Source organism: Ahaetulla prasina, chromosome 2 (genome assembly GCF_028640845.1).
Source record: "Ahaetulla prasina isolate Xishuangbanna chromosome 2, ASM2864084v1, whole genome shotgun sequence".
Lineage (NCBI taxonomy): Eukaryota > Metazoa > Chordata > Lepidosauria > Squamata > Colubridae > Ahaetulla > Ahaetulla prasina.
Window position 1 is genome coordinate 249790578 of NC_080540.1, and position 17447 is coordinate 249808024.

Genomic DNA, 17447 nt, shown 5'->3' on the forward strand with positions numbered 1-17447 from the left:
ATTGTACATTTTATTTGTAATTGTAATTGTATCTGACCTGAGATGACGGCGCGCATGCCAGCAGTGAGAACTCTGTGTGCCACCTCTGGCACACGTGCCATAAGTTCGCCATCACATGTATATTGGATCACAAGAATTTACTTGATTCAGGGACACATTTGTCAGAAGAAAAATTATGTGCCCTGGACAACCTGTAATTCTGTATCTGGTGTCTGAATGCAAATAGTAACTCATATTACTTTTGGTTTTGTTTTGCGGTTTAGAGGTGTTTTTTTTCTGGGAGGGGCAGGAGGTTCAGACTATACCTATCCATAGCAGCAAACATAAATTGGTCTTTTTTATTTTGGTAGTCTTGAACATTTTACAATATTTTACAATATTTTTTGTATTTTACAAAAATTATTTTTTTACAATTACAAAATTACAAATTACAAAAAATATTTTACAATATTTACAATATTTTACAATATTTTACAAGAAGAGTTCTCCACTCCTCTGAAAACAATAAAATACCTTATGCCACCAGACTTGAAATCCTAGGTTTAGAAAACTTAGAACTCCACCGCCTCTGACAGGACCTGTGCTTAACTCATAGAATCATCTATTGAAATGTCCCTCCTGTTGAAAACTACTTCAGTTTCAATCGCAACAATACAAGAGAAAACAATAGATTTAAATTTAATGTTAACCGCTTCAAACTTGATTGCAGAAAATATGATTTCTGTAACAGAGTCATTAACACTTGGAACACACTACCTACTCTTCTCAAAATCCCAAAATCTTTAACCAAAAAGTCTCTACTATTGACCTTACCCCATTCCTAAGAGGACTGTATAAGGGGTGTGCATAAGAGCACAAAAGTGCCTACCATTCCTGTCCTATTGTTTCTTTTCATTATATCCAATTAATATAGTTATTACATACTTATGCTCATATATATGCTTATATATTATATAGCTATTTCATTTCATGTTAATGCCTATATATACTGATATGACAAAATAAAATAAATAAATAAAAAATAAAATAAAATTGTGCCTCTGCCAAGAAAAGCAGTGGTGAGAAATATGGAATTCTACAATTTGGTAGGAAGCATCAGAAGATAGGTAATATCTGTGAGGAGGATCTGAATGTGATGGGCCACAGATAAACATGAAGAATCTGTGAGCTGTTAACAGAAAAACAGACAATACAATCTCAGATAAAATATTGACTTTACACTGTTTTGGTCAAACCTCATATGTTATGTTGTGTCCAGTTTTGGTCACTATATTACAAGAAGGATGCTAAGAAATGGTGCAGAATGGTTAACAGAACAGAACTGTTACATTTAGATAAAAGGACAGAAGGTTAAGGCAAAACATAACAACAGACTTCCAATACTGTCAAAGGCTGTTACAGGGAAAAAGTGGAAGATTTATTCTCTGAGAATAAAAGTACCAAATGGTGGAAGTTCTAGAGAGAAAAACTAAACTCAGAATAAGAATTATTTGCCAATGATGTTTCCAGTGATATTCCATGTCCCTGCATAAATATACACATTGCTTATTTATACATGTATAAACTTACACAAATTTACTTTGGGGTTGGTTTTTTTTGTTTGTTTCTTAGTTTTACAATTTTTTTTACTGAAATCTATTTATTTATTTTATTTATTTATTTATTTAATTAAACTTTTATACCGCCCTTCTCCCGAAGGACTCAGGGCGGTGTACAGCCTGCATTAAAACAATTAATATACACACTAAAATAACAATTAAAAAACTTATTCAAAAAGGCCGAAATTAAAACCGTCCAATTGACCATATAAAATACCCAATAAAATTAAAATTAAAATTTAAAATTTAAAATTTACGGATGCGCACATACTCTGTTCCTATATAATGCATATCTTCGACTCATACAATCTGTAGTAATATCTGTGGGGGTCAAAAATTCAAGAAGATAATTATTGCAATTGAAATCTCCCCCCACCCTTAATGAGTCATACAAATACGCTGTCATTTTGTGGTTTGCTTGGTTTCAGCTTAGCCAGTTGGATGAAACCAAACACCATGATTTATTATACAGATTACTTTGCAAACTTGTGAGTTGCACAATAATTAATTATAAAGTTAGAAATAGCTTATCACAATGTGTGAACCAAATTATGCATTAAGTTCGTAAGTGTGCACTACAGAGACATGTCTTATTTGCTTTGGCCATGTCATGTGGGGAAATTCACTAGAAAAAGCAATTATGTTGGAAAGAATTAGTGATAAAAAGAAACCAGGACATCAAAGAACATGGTGGCTGGACACTATCAAAGTTTACATCAGCCAAAGCATAGAAAAACTCAAAGAAATAATTGAGAATTATTTAAAAATTATTTATAATCAAGAAGAAGCTTCTTGAATGAGAAGTGAAATGTCTTCAAAAAAACAAGAACAAGAAAGTCCAGTTGCCTCCTGAAAAAGCACCTTTGGGACAACCATGACCTGGATGACTGAGAATCTCTACAAACTCAAAGAAATAATGCAAGATCTGAAGATGTGGAGTGACCTGGCCCATGGAATCACCAAGTGCTGGATTCAACTGAATGGATAACATCATCAACATTACACAGAAACCTAGACTCACAGATAGAGACTGCATTTTGGTTTTAAACAGCCTCCACGGTTAACAGTAGAGTATGTTCCAAAACCCTACTGCAAGGTAGGAATTACCAATGTACTTAGAGAATAAGCTCATTTGCAGATAAGCCGATCTTTGAAGTTTCAACCACAATACCAAGGAAAATGTGTCACCTGTAGATAAGCCAACCTTTGAAGTTTTACCACAGCAAAAGGCAAGAAGTTGCAAACTTGTACATCATAATTTATAAAACTGTACAATTTTAAGGCTATGACTATGTTTTAAAGGCTGAGCTATTGTCCGCAGATAAGCCAAACCCTTTTTGGATGTGTTTTGGAATCTAACCTTTTCAGCAAATATATACAGTACTCTATACTGGGAAGGAGAATTCACTCATATTTAAAATGACCAGATTTCAGCGATGGCAAAGTGGGACACCATTGATGGGGGGGAGGGGGGGCTGCACATGTGTGCTGAGTCTTGCCATCTGCCTGAAGGAGGAGGAGCGGCTGCTGCTTCTCTGCTCTTCCAGGCAGGCTTGGCTCTCCTCTCGGCTCTTCTCCTCCTCTCGGGTGAAGTCAAGCGGCATCTCTCCTCCCTCTCGCGGCCCCTTCTCTGCCACTCCCTCTTCTCCGCCTCCTCCTCTTACGTTGCCGCTTCCCATTTTCAGAATGGTAGTGAAACAAAAAAAAAATCGGGACTTTTTGGAATTGCCACGGGACGCGGGACAAATTATTAAAAAGCGGGACTGTCCTGCCAAAAGCGGGACGTCTGGTCACTATACTCATATTGGATTCCGACAACTGTATTTAAATCTAACCAATAATAAAATAAATGAAGCTTTTAACCTAGGGAAATGGAACTAATACTGTATATAATATCCACACAAACTAGGATTCAGAATTGCAGAATTACTGGTATTTATAAAAGTAGCAGAGATGGAATGAACATGATTTTAATTACTGACCCGAGAAGACATTTTTACTATTTGAGATTCAAAACATTTTATTAAAAAAATAAGACATGGTAATGCAAAGGGCAAAGAAGCAAATAAAAAAAGAAGGAAGATCTAATGCAAAGAATAAAACTCAAGAACTATTTTAATAGAGAAAGCTTTTATATTGTATGTGTGTTCTTCAGAGAACCAAACAAAATATTCCCTTTTGCCCTAGCAAACAATAAATCATCCTGAAATGTGTGCAGATGAAATTTATTTTACCTTCAAACTCTATCAAATAGTGGAGACCATCCTATTAATCTCTTTCATTAGATTGTTCAATATCTACATGTGGCAGTCACAGCTGTTCTAGCATCATACATTTCAGCTGATGTTGATCAAAACATAAAACAAGTATGCTTTTATAGGTGAATCATTAGATTTTGTGTTATAGCTATATTATCCATCCATCCATCCATCCATCTATCCATCCATCCATCCATCCATCCATCATCTATCTTTTCTATCTATCCATCTAGGTAGTTATATCTAGCTAGCTAGCTGTTTAGCTATATCTAGCTATATCTGGCTATCTAGCTATTTAATCTATTCATCCATCAATCCATCCAACTCAAAGTATCATACTTACATAATTTTTCTACTTGTTGTTTTCTTGACATCTAGAACTCAGTGAGAGAATGTGAGTGGTCCAAGTCACTCAGCTGGTTTTCATGCTTAAAGTAGCACTAGAATTAAAATCTTCTCTGTTTCTAAACCAACAACTGACCCAATAGACTCTTATTTTAAATTTAAACATAAATCATAAAACTGAAAGGCTATGCTTCTGTCTTCTTTGCAGATAGTTTAATTTTCCAGATATTCTATTAATCTAGGTTATGGGGCTTAATTATTGCAACTTTGCCATAATTATCTGGCTTTTAGATCTAACTATGCATTTTGCTGCCATAATTAAGAACATTAGCATACACAATGCCATGCTATATCAGACCCCATGGTGCATAATTTCAAACATATTTCTGTAGAAACTATTCATATCAAGTTGATGGAAGTTTACTCTTTTAAAGAGTACAAGATCTAACTTTTGGAAGTACAAGGTCTGGCACGTTAGAAGTATTCTTTAAATAAATTTATTTCCACATGAACAATTTTTAAAATAATACTTTTTAAAATGCTTTTAAAAATTAAAATAAAATGTATTTGCTAAATGTACAACCAGGGCCATATTCGTGTAGTTCTTTATACCAGGGTTCGCCAACCCCCAGTCCATGACCGGTAATGTTCCATGTCCTGTTGGGAACTCAAGTAGCGGGCAAGTGCATGAAGCTCCATCTGTACATGCAAAACCATCCTGTCCCCGCAATGCTGCTGCTCCAGTCTGTGGAGGTTGAGTTCCTTTATACTACTCTGGTTCCAGTGGTGGGTTGCTACTTAACTGGGTGAACCAGTAGTGGCAGCGGGGGGAGGCTCTGCCCACAAGCGAACCACTACTGAACGAAATTGAAACCCATTACTGTCTGGTTCCCTGATTTCCCATGAAAGAAGCTTATATGCATGTACCTTAATCGGCTGTACCTTGGAAAGCTGAAATCAGTCTCTCCCACATTTTTTCCCCTTAAGATACATGGAAAAAAGGAGTAATTTTATAAGAAATATTTGTAGAAATAATTATTAGAAAAATATTTGTAATATTTTTGTAATAATCTGGATTTGTATTATGTTTTCATTAATCTTTAGATAACGTTGCTTTGAGTTCAGTGGTGGGTTCCAAATTTTTTTACTACTGTTTCTGTGGGTTTGGCTTGGTGGGCGTGGCATGGCAGGGGAAGGATACTGTAAAATCTCCATTCCCTCTCCACTCCAGGGGAAGGTTACTGCAAAATCCCCATTTCCTCTTGATCATCTGGGACTCAGGAGGCAGAGAATAGATGGGGTGGGGCCAGTCAGAATTTTTACTACCGGTTCACTGAACTACTCAAAATTTCTGCTACCGGTTCTCCAGAACTGGTCAGAACCTGCTGAAACCCACCTCTGTTTGAGCTGGTTCTGTGAATCATTATTTATGGCTATCCATCTCCTTCCAGGATATGCCTGAGTTCTGGTACTGGCTCATTTTTGGTTCACTGAAGGTCCTGCTTGTAAGGGCTTAAAAATAGATCGATTGCCTGCAAGTAGCATAACTACAGTCTGGGCTCATGTTGTTTGTTGTATTCACTGACACTACAAGTGGTCTTAATGAGTTTCTCATTTACCAGCTGCAAAACAACCTGTCTTGTTGGCAGTTAGCAACACCAATCAGACACTCATTCCCATTTCTTCTCAGATTTATGTTACATAGTTTTTGGCACAATCGTATCAACAGGTGAGAGGACAACTTGGGTGACTTTGATTTTAAGCTTGAAAGAGAGGAAGAAAGATCTAAAAAGCTAAGAATGTATTGGCCAATGTGATCAGATTGGCCTTTGGAAGCTCTCTTCTCTTTGGGCAACAGACAATATTTTCCTATTTTCTTCATTTCCTCTGCAGGCAGTTGTGACAGACTGTGAGTTCTGTGAGTTATACAGAAGATATAAAAATAGAGTATATTTATTTTTCTAACTGTTAGTTTTATTTCTGCAACCGTGTAATTCAACTCAACTCGACGCAATGAAATGGGATAATTTCCACTTGGCAGCTTGAAGTTTTCCACTTGTGCTGACTGTTTCCTTCTAGTTACCCTTGCATCCAAGGTCTAAACTCCTAGTTATGGCACTGCCAAATGAGTTGGCAGCTAAATTAATCATGCCTGTTATACAGCAGGGCTGTAAAAACATATCAAAAAATCCAGGCAATGATTTTCTGAAATAAATACTGAATCCCTAATACTATATGCCTGAGTCAAAAACAAGATTTTAAATTCCCCCAGTGTGGGAGTCTACCTAACATTGATGAGAGGACTTTGTATTGAATACTTACTTCCAGGAACAGCAAGCATATTATATGCATCTATGCTGACTAATATATGTGTGGCCTCTAACTGGGATATCTGAGAGAATACAAAATGCAGCTCAGTGCTCTTAACTTTCAGAAAAGTGATTAAAACGTCTCATGTCAAAAGGACAGACAAAAAAGAGATTGTTTGGGAATTAGCATGCGGTGAAAACTGCAGGATTTTACTGTTATCTGATAAAGTTTGTTCAGTTCAAAAGGAAGAAATGAAAAATGAGACAATGAAATCAGTTAAAAAGAACTCAACTTATTTAAAACTATTCCAAATAAAGTTTAGAAAATGTTTTTTTGGAAGAAAATAGCTTTATTTCATTCTGGTCTGAGAACGACCATAAAATATAAAGTAGTCGAAGACTACTTCAGCTTCAATTGCAACAATACACGAGCACATAATAGATTTAAGCTTAATATTAACCGCTTCAATCTTGATTGCAGAAAATATGACTTCAGTAACAGAGTTGTTAATACTTGGAATATACTACATGACTCTGTGGTTTCTTCCCAAAATCCCCAAAGCTTCAACCAAAAACTGTCTACTATTGACTTCACCCCATTCCTAAGAGGTCTGTAAGGGGTGTGCATAAGAGCACAAGCGTGCCTACCATTCCTGTCCTATTGTTTCCTTTCGTTATATCCAATTAATATAGTTATTACATACTCATGCTTATATATATGCTCATATATTGTATAGTTATTTCATGCTTATGCTTATATATACTGTGTGACAAAATAAATAAAAATAATAAAAATAAATAAATATAGTTAGGGGCTCCAAATGAGATATAATCTAGTTAGCATTATAGTATGCTGAAATGTATGTTATTTAGCCAGTGGTCAAGAACATTTCAAGTAATCTCTCAGTGCCATCAGATTTCAGCCATCAGATCTTGCAAGATTTCAATGATCAATCACAATAATATGGGATTTTAAATTGCTTAAAATTATTATTTTTAATTATTATTATTATTTTAATTTCATGCTCCTACAGAAGCTGTCAGGGAGTATTATGACCAGTTTGATGGACAGTAAACTAGTTAAGTCATTGATAGGAACAGAAATAATAAATTGATCAAAGTATTAATCAATGTAGATGGCCTACATCCCATATATCAAGGGAAAGGGTTTCTTGTTCCTGTTCCTTTTTTCTTTGGTTAAACAGTTATATCACACCTCCCCCTGTAACCATGGGATCATAGTTTGGCCATTTGGCAATCAGGCTCACAGTCCATCATAAAGATGTACAACTGCTATCTTGAGGACACAACTGGTATCAGCAGCTCCCACCCCCCAACCTGAGGGGACCAGGTTAACCTAAATGGGGCTATCAGTTGCCTGTCAACAGTTATAATAAGGGTGGAGAAATAACTTCAATATATACTACAGTATATTTCACTGTTCTCGTCACCATGAGACTCTTCCTTATCTTTGTCTGAGTACATTCCCCATTTTTCTCCAGCACCATCTTTGTCTAGGTATCTTTTATAGTGTTTCATCACCAAATGCTCCTTTGAAAAGCAGGAGGTCCTTCAGGAACCATGTGCATAGAGATTCTGCAAAAGTACAATCCACTCCAAGGCCAGCTGCCCTCTTATTCCAAGTGGCAATTAAGGCCTTCTTGAACTGTGTAACAGAGCAGATTTAACTTAAGCACCTTGTACCCAATTCCTTGTAACCCCTGACTTGCATGTACAAGTACATGCATAATTTTCTTGGCTTTCTTTAACTTAAAGCAGCACTTAAGTTGGGTTGCAGCTTTCTTTACCCTTCTCAGATGTCTTCTTGGGGGTGGGGAGGAAGCAAAGGGGCAGAAAAATGAGAGTGGTGTTATGCCATTAAAATGCAAACTTTACACTCTTGAGATTGTGATGACACAACACAGGAGCTGTGATGGTGCAGTGGTTAGAATGCAGTATTGCAGGCTAACTCTGCCCACTGCCAGGAGTTCAATCCTGACTGGCTCAAGGTTGACTCAGCCTTCGATCCTTCTGAGGTCAATAAAATAAGGGCCCAGATTGTGAGGGTCAATATGCTGACTCTGTAAACTTTGTAAACTCTGTAAACTTTCTAGCACTCTCTAAGGATTGTTGGAAAGCACTTTCAAGAAATATATACGTCTAAAGGCTATTGCAACTGCTATTGTTATATATGAAAAAAGTAATGCTGCTTTCCTCGTATTGGAAAAGGCAGCAAGGTGCAGCAGAAGCATTCGTGTAAATGTCCACAAAACAAATGTTACAAAAAGACTAAATAAGACAAAGGGAGTTTCTCCACCCTAAAGATTAGAGAAATAGAAATAGAAATAGGCATCTTAGTTAATATATATTATATATATTCATACAGTATACATTCACCTGAATTCTCCTTAGTGCATAAGAAATTACTGTTACAATCAGCTTCAATTCCCACACTCTATATTTAATTCTCCCTGTCCCCAAACCCTAGGACAGTGGATAACAATACCGGACTATGCTATTCTGTAAGACGTCAGACAACCCAAAATTATGTCTCCCGAGCTCCCATAATTCACAGCCTCTCAGCCATTGCAGGAGAGAGAATGGTGGATTTTATTTCCATGCACTGGCAAAATAGTTTTGATATGTTTATAAACTCAGAAAAAAAAATCATAAATTTGGTCAGAAATATTGGTCAGAAATAATATTGGTTGACTTGGTCAGAAATATTGTAAACATATTCAAGAAATGCTGCACACCTAAATCTTGAATTTCTGATAGTGCATGTATTACAGAGGCCTTCAAATTTGGCAACTTTAAGACTTGTGGACTTCAACTCTCAGAATTATCCAGCCAGCTATGCTGATCTATTACCTTGGTTGTTTTTGTTTTCTTCTTTTCATCTCCCAGAAACTTGCTTCTTTGTACATTGAAAACATCAGTCTTTGCTAGGATTCTATTAATTGGCTAAAAAGGGGAATATTCTTACAAAACAAAACAGGCTGAAAAATGAGCTCTCTTTTTGTCACTGGTTTCAAAAAAGGGCTAAAAACTAGTTTGTTTTTAAAACAATTTTGGAATATGGGGACCTCATTGCAATTTTACAAATTACTCTGGAATATACTGGGACATCATTTTTGGGGAAAGCTCAAAAGGATGCCTGTAGATGAGATCATGAAAATGTTTCCTTACAGCATCACAATTTCTGTTAAGTCTGGGCAGTAACGAGGCAGGAGACCAGGGTAGTGACAACAGCTCTTTAATATAGGGTGAACCCAGCAACCGGGCTGGGGAAAAACCTCTCCTTAAATACAGTCTAGCCGGCGGCTTCAACCAATCAGCAACGTGCTTGTTTCCCGCCAAAACATTTAAAGATACATTACACTCCTTCCCTCCCAGAAAACACTTTACCAATATTTACATGATATTTACATATTATTTTTCAACGTAATCACGCAAATAGTCTGGGCGTCTCCTGACTCTTTCGGACCTGCGCAATTCATTCCCTGGGAGTGGGTCGAGCTGACCGGAGGGGCTGTTTGTTCCTCTCAGCTCCTCCTCTAGGCCATCCGGCCCTGGATTATTTGCCGAGTCGTCCCTGCTGTTTTCTAATGGAACCTGTTGGCGTCGCTGGACCTCCTGGAACTCAGATAAGTCCTGCGATTGCCCCGGGTTTGAGTCAGCTGTGGATTCAAACATTGTATAGTCAGGGCCTGTTTCGTCTAATTCGGATTGTTCGGCTATGCGTTTTCTTATTTGGTCTATGTGGCGCCTCCATACCCGGCCGTCCTTTATCTCCACCAAGTATGATTTTGGACCTGTTATGTTTAGGATTTTTCCTGCTACCCAGGTCGGGCCTTCACCATAGTTGTGTGCCCACACTCGGTCGCCTATGTCCATCCCTCTTGTTTTTTCGAGTCCCCCCTTGTAACCCTCCGTGTATAGTTTGGATTTAAACGGTCTAGTGGGCACCTGAGCTTCGGCCCATTAATAATTCTGCTGGGCTTCTGCGGTTGTGACACAGGGGTTCTGTGTTGGACGCCAGGAAAACATCGATTTTGTTTGCCAGTCGCCTGGCTTGAGTCTGGACAATGCCTCTTTGCGCCCGGACGGCGTTCTGCAAGGCCATTCGTCGCAGGGTGGAAAGGCGCCGAGAGGGCATGCCGGATGCCCTCTTCTGCCAAGTACTCCTCAAACTGGGTTGCCGTGAATTGCGGGCCGTTATCGGATACTAACGTGTCGGGCAACCCATGGGTTACGAATAGGTGCCGTAGGACTGAGATCACGGCCTCGGCTGTCATGGATCTCATGAGAATGATTTCCAGCCATTTGGAGTAGGCATCAACTACTACCAGAAAGGTTTGGCCGTGGAAGGGGCCGGCAAAGTCAATGTGGATTCTAGACCAGGGCCCTTGGGGTCTCTCCCATTCCCGAACCGGGGCCGTTGGGGGTAGCGGTCTGGACTCCTGGCAGGCCTGGCATTTACCTACCCTCTCAGCAATTTCCGAGTCCATTAAAGGCCACCACACATAGCTTCTCGCTAGACCCTTCATCCTCACGATCCCTGGGTGACCCTCGTGGAGGAGATCCAACACCCTTTTCCTCAATTTCTCTGGGATCACCACTCGATCCCCCCATAGCAGGCACCCCCCTTGAGCCGAAAGTTCCCCACGTTTCTTTACAAACTCTTTAAAACGCTCGCCCGGCGCAGCGGGCCACCCTCTTTGTACCCAACCAAGTACAGTTCTCAAAATAATGTCCCGGTATGACGCCCGAGCCACCTCCTTAGACATGACTGGGCCAGAGTCCAGAGAGTCAATTAACAGTATGGGCGTCCCCGGAGTGGGGTCCTCGATCACCCCTGGCAGTGGGCATCTGCTTAACGCGTCCGCATGCCCCAACTCCTTTCCTGGCCGATGCCGCAGTTTATAGGAGTAGGCGGCTAAGAAGATAGTCCATCGGGTCAATCGGGGCGAGAGTGCCACAGGCGTTGGGCGGTCGCCAGCCAGTAACCCTAACAGTGGTCTGTGGTCTGTAACAATTTCAAAGTCTCTACCAAAAACGTATTCGTGAAACTTTTTTACTCCTGACACTATAGCTAGAGCTTCCTTATCCAACTGACTATAGTTCCTCTCTGTCGAGGACATTGTTCTGGAGTAGAAGGCTATTGGGGCTTCTGTGCCATTTGGAAGCCTGTGGCTGAGCACAGCACCCACCCCGTAAGGGGAAGCATCGCAAACTAATACCAATGGCATTGTGCTATGATACTGGATCAGTAAGCTATCGCTCGAGAGTAGGTTTTTTACTGCCTCGAAAGCCCTAGCTTCCGTCTTTCCCCAAGACCAAACAGTATTCTTTCCCAGTAACTTATGTAGCGGCTCGGCAACGGTTGCCTTATTTTTCAAAAAGACCGCGTAAAAGTTCACTAGACCCAGGAATGCCTGTAGCTCTGTTTTGTTTTTGGAGCCTTTCTTATTGCCTTGACCTTGCTCTCAGTGGGGTGGATTCCCTCCTTGTCTATTCTGTAGCCCAAGAACTCTACGGATTCTACCCCTATTTGGCATTTGTTCACTTTAACCTTTAGACCGGCTGACCGGAAAATGCCCAAAACTTTTCTCAAACGCTCCCCCAATTCTTCTAAATTTTCGGCTGATACCAATACATCATCAAAATAGGGGACTACCCCCGGGAGCCCTTGCAGAAGTTGCTCCATTAAATTTTGAAATAGACCAGGTGCCACACTCACCCCAAACTGTAACCGGGTACACTTGAAAGCACCTCTGTGAGTCACAATTGTCTGGGCTTCGGCTGTGTTGGCGTCTACAGGCAGTTGTTGATAGGCTTGGGCCAAATCTAATTTGGCAAAAACGTGCCCTTGCCCCAGCGAGTGCAGCAAGTGTTGCACCACGGGGACCGGGTAAGCGCTTTTTTGCAAGGCTTTGTTTAAAGTTGCCTTGTAGTCAGCGCAGATTCTAACTGACCCATCTGGTTTCACTGGGGTGACGATTGGCGTCTCCCACTTTGCATGATCGACTGGCACTAGTATCCCCTGACTGATTAGTTTGTCTATCTCCCTGTCAATCTTGGGTTTAAGGGCAAAAGGGACCCTCCTTGCTTTTAACCGTATGGGGGCTACCTGGGGGTCTAAATTGAAAGAAATAGGGGTCCCCTTGTACTTGCCCAGGCAGTCCTTGAAAACATCTTCGAATTCGTCCATGAGTGTGTCCTTTAGGTTAAAGTCATTTCTGTAGATGCCAGTCACTCCCATGCCCAATGCTCGGAACCAGTCTAGTCCCAACAAGCTTGGCAGGTTCCCTTCGACTATCGTGATGGGCAGGGTTTTCTTGTGTGGTCCGTACTCGACGCGGACGGATGTCGTCCCTCGAACAGGATGCGATTCCCTTGGTAGTCTTGGACTTTTAGCCGCTGTGTTTGCAGTTTGCGTTTGGCGATGTTCGGCAGTGCTTTCGCAAAAGTGTCCCAGGACATGATTGTGATCGCTGACCCTGTGTCCACCTCCAGCCGGCACGGTACTTTTTCAATTTTTGGTTTTGTGAATATTTTCTTTTCTAGACGGGTCACCGCACGACCCACTATTATGGTCGTTCGGTTTGACTTCGCGCCCTTTTTTTCCTGACCAATCGTGGGTCGCCTTGCCGATCCCGCGCTCTGATTGGTTGGTTTGAATTTTCGGCGGGACGGTTGAGGTGCTCGACAAACTTGAGCCAGGTGCCCCCTCTTCTCGCACCGCCGACATGTAGCGTCCTTGAACTTGCATTGATGACGCTGGTGTTGCCCTCCGCAACTTCCGCATTCATCCCGGTCTTCTTTTCTCGGTCTCCCGGTGTGAAAAACTCCTTCCTCATCCTCGCCGTCTGATTCGGTCTGGACTTCTTCGTAGTGGACCGGAGTTGATTTCGCGCTCGCCGTTGGTGTGAGCGGCTTTTGTAGGGTTTCCGCCGCTTGGGTGGACATCTCATGAGCTCTGGCTTCGTCCAGAGTGTTTGCCAGCGTTAGATTGCTTTTTGATAGCAGCCGCCTCCGCAAACGAATGTCTCTGACCCCACGGATGAGTTGCTCTAACAGTTCCTCATCCAAATCTCGGTACCCACAATCCTTGGAGGCTTTCCTCAGGGCGGCCATGTAATCGCTGATAGATTCGCCTTCTTGCTGTCTGCGCTCTCCAAATTCAAAACGCCGTACATATTTGGACGGTGTTGGCGCGAAATGGTTCTTCAATAGATTCTGCAGAGTTTGCCACGATACCGATTGTACCGGCGTTGGCTCTGCCAGGGCTTCCGCGATGTCGATGACCTCGGGACCGCAGTGGCTCAGGAAATACGCCCTTTTTCAGTTGTCTGGAACTCCTTGCAGTTCGTTCGCCTCGAGGAAACTCTCGAAACGGGTTATGTATGTCCCCCATTTCTCCTTGGACAGGTCAAATGGCGCGGGCGGTGTGTAGCTGGCCATCGCTGCGTTCCGCCCTGAATTTTGCTGGGTTCGGTCCTCGTAGTGCGTTCAGCTCTTTCCTGGTGCTTTTAGCCTCGGAATCCCACCTTCGTCGCCAGTGTTAAGTCTGGGCAGTAACGAGGCAGGAGACCAGGGTAGTGACAACAGCTCTTTAATATAGGGTGAACCCAGCAACCGGGCTGGGGAAAAACCTCTCCTTAAATACAGTCTAGCCGGCGGCTTCAACCAATCAGCAACGTGCTTGTTTCCCGCCAAAACATTTAAAGATACATTACAATTTCCTTGTGTGATACTGAAAATTTAGTACTATTTAGTACTATTAAAATGCAGCATAATGAGAAAGCAAACTATCCCCAGCTTTCTTTGCAAATATTTTCCTGGCAGCTATTAAGCTAGAAGTTCTACCATTAACAAAACCATTCAGTCACTGCAGCAGAGATTGATGAAACGGAGCAGGTAAATCAGCCACTGACATTTGCATTACCCGATAACTAATCTAGAAGCCTGAGCCATATTATGCTTCCAATGTGGAGAAATATGTTTGATTATTAATTATGACATTTAGAGAATGGCTTTCTTTGTCATTTTAAAAGCCAATCTGAATTGCATGCAAAAAAAACTGGCCACCTGAAAAATGTTTTTGATAGAATTCTGCCACATCTAATTTAATCTGTTGATGGAAATCTCTTGGGATGTATTGATTTTAGATGCAATGTTCTTTAAAAAAAAGATTGATTTGCAAAGACATAGAGAAAAGGGTAGCATTAATGCAAACCCATCAAATACAATTTGATAGAAGTTTGATATAAATATTCATAATGCTAATTACAAGATTTGTCCTAGTTATTTCAGGAATGGTCTAATTAGGAAAACACACTATGAAAAAAAATAGTGGAATGAATTGTAGGGTTTTGATGATAAAGCCTGTATTGTTTGATCTTGTACAGATAGTCCTTGATTAATTACAGTAATTGGGACTGGAAATTCTATTGCTAAACTAAGCGATGCAGTCATAAAAACATGATGTCATATGATTACATCACTTAACAACAGCAATCCTGGTAATCCCTGTTGCCATTGTTAAGCAAGGATCATGGATCACTAAGTGAGGATCTTACCTGATCAGAACTTGAAACTTCCTGCTGGCTTCCAACAAGCAAAGTCAATAGGGAAGCCAGCACCAAAGTTGCAAGACCCAGTCATAATAAGCATTTCCTCATGTATCTCACAAAGTAGGCCAGCAGGCAGATGAGTGCTAGGAGTACAGGAGGAGGGGGTGCTTTAGGCACACAGGCACTACAAGATATGAGACTCATGGAATCTCAGCAAGGAATCTCAGGAGAAAAACCAGCAGATCCAGGAGTGTTTTATGGGAGTGACATTGATCTTCCCTGTCAACTTCCTCATTAACATTGCTTGTGGAAGCTGGTCACTGAACAAGGAGTCATCAAGTGAAGACTACCTGTATGGGTATTTTGTAATGCCACAAAATATTTACAAATGTTCTAATTCTGAGGAAATGAACGTGACATTCAAAATCTTAATTTATGTGAGGAAAAATGTGATATACTGAGACTGAAACCTTACAGCTATCGTAGAGAAGAAAACAAGCATCTTAATACATTTGATTTTAGGTTCAAGAAAATATGGAAATGAATTTTAGCACATGAATGGATTTTAACATCACAAACATGAAATCACAGCTTTTAAATATATTTATGTTTATAGACTGTACCTTACTTTCCTAGAAGGTATTAGTTTGAACTCAATGGAATTAATGTGTACATACATACATACATACATACATACATACAGGTTTACATTGGAATCCTGGAGAAGGAGAAGGTGCTGGACTTAAAAATAATTGCTATGCTTACAGTTGAATACCTCATAATCACCACAAGTAGATATTCTGCTAAGAAATACAGACAGACAGAAAGACAGACAGACTGGATTTGGGTTTGTGTATGGCATGAGGGTGCTGCTGAAACCAATGGATTTATAACCATAACGTTTTAATACATATATAAAAAAGAAGCATTAACTCTTATCTTTGATTGACTTTAAACTTAAACCCTTAATTGCACATGTTATCACAGGGCTATTTGAAAATGGTTTAACACCTAAGCAGCAAGAAAAATAATAATTAAACTTATAGATGGTTAAAATGGTGGTAGAGAAAACAAAGTTGGAAGGAACAAAAAATTCAGGTCCCCTTGGGAAGTGATATTAAAGCTGAGAACTGTCCTACAATATTTGACAGAGCTTCTAGCATTTCTGTAATGGTTCCCTTGGGTACAAGCTTGATACAATATTTCAGCATTTCTCATATCTTGCTCTAATCCACTCATTTTGTCTATCACATCTTGTCTAACTCACTAATCCAAAAACAGACAAGTTATTTCAGAAGAGAGATGTGAACGGTAGTACCAGTTTATTGCCATTTGGGAAAGTATATATATATATTGCCTTTCTGTAACAAATCTATGACTGCTTAAGGCATCTGAGATTTCTGTATTTTTCCATGGCAACAATGATAGACCAATGCACCGAGACATGTATGAAATAAATTTTAAAAAATAATCTAATATTAATTAAATATTAATATCTAAATATCGCATTTCAGTACCAATTAGATATTTGTTGCAATTGCATAATTTTTCAGATTTTGTATGCCAATATTTTGAATATTGCATCTTTCAAAATAAATATTTATGACTTTAACAAGGCACTCTCACCCCAAACACACTAGCATCTGTTTCTATGTGTTAAGGATACATTTCCACTGGCCTCACAACTTGCAGTCAACTTTTCTGAAGTGCTTTATTCAAGGGGGACTGTTGAATGAGCAGCTGTTGGGTGGCGGGTGGTGGAGGTTTCTTATAAGTGAAGTCAATTTTAACATGTGTTCATGCTGGTATTTCAAGAATGTTAATAGGCATGAGTGACTAACCATTCTAACTTTGTGCACTAGGAAAATGTCTGCCTTCCTTTGTGCATTTTTCTGATCACTGTGAAATTCAGTCAGGCCGTTCCCAATATAACTAATGTTTCAGTCTGCCAACATATATGTGACAGACAACATGGCAGAACAATGAACAAGACAGCTGAAGATCAGATGTAGAATACTCTCAGCTGCTTATAACTGCACAACGTTATAACTTTCCCATAAGTGACGTGGGAGATTGCATGGAAAGTCTTGTCTGCTAATAACCTTTTAAAATGTATCCTTGCTAGTGCCAGACTTAGAAATTCTCCTTCATTTTTTCTAGTCGTTCTCGCTCAAATTGGTGAAGAATTTGCTTTTGAAATTCTTTTAAAGAAGAAGAGAATTTTGGAAAAAAGTTTTGTAAGAAGAGGAGGTGTCTTGCACTTACCTGGAAGTTAAATCTCAGGGGAAGATAGAATAGAATAGAACAACAGAGTTGGAAGGGACCTTGGAGATCTTCTAGTCCAACCCCCTGCTTAGG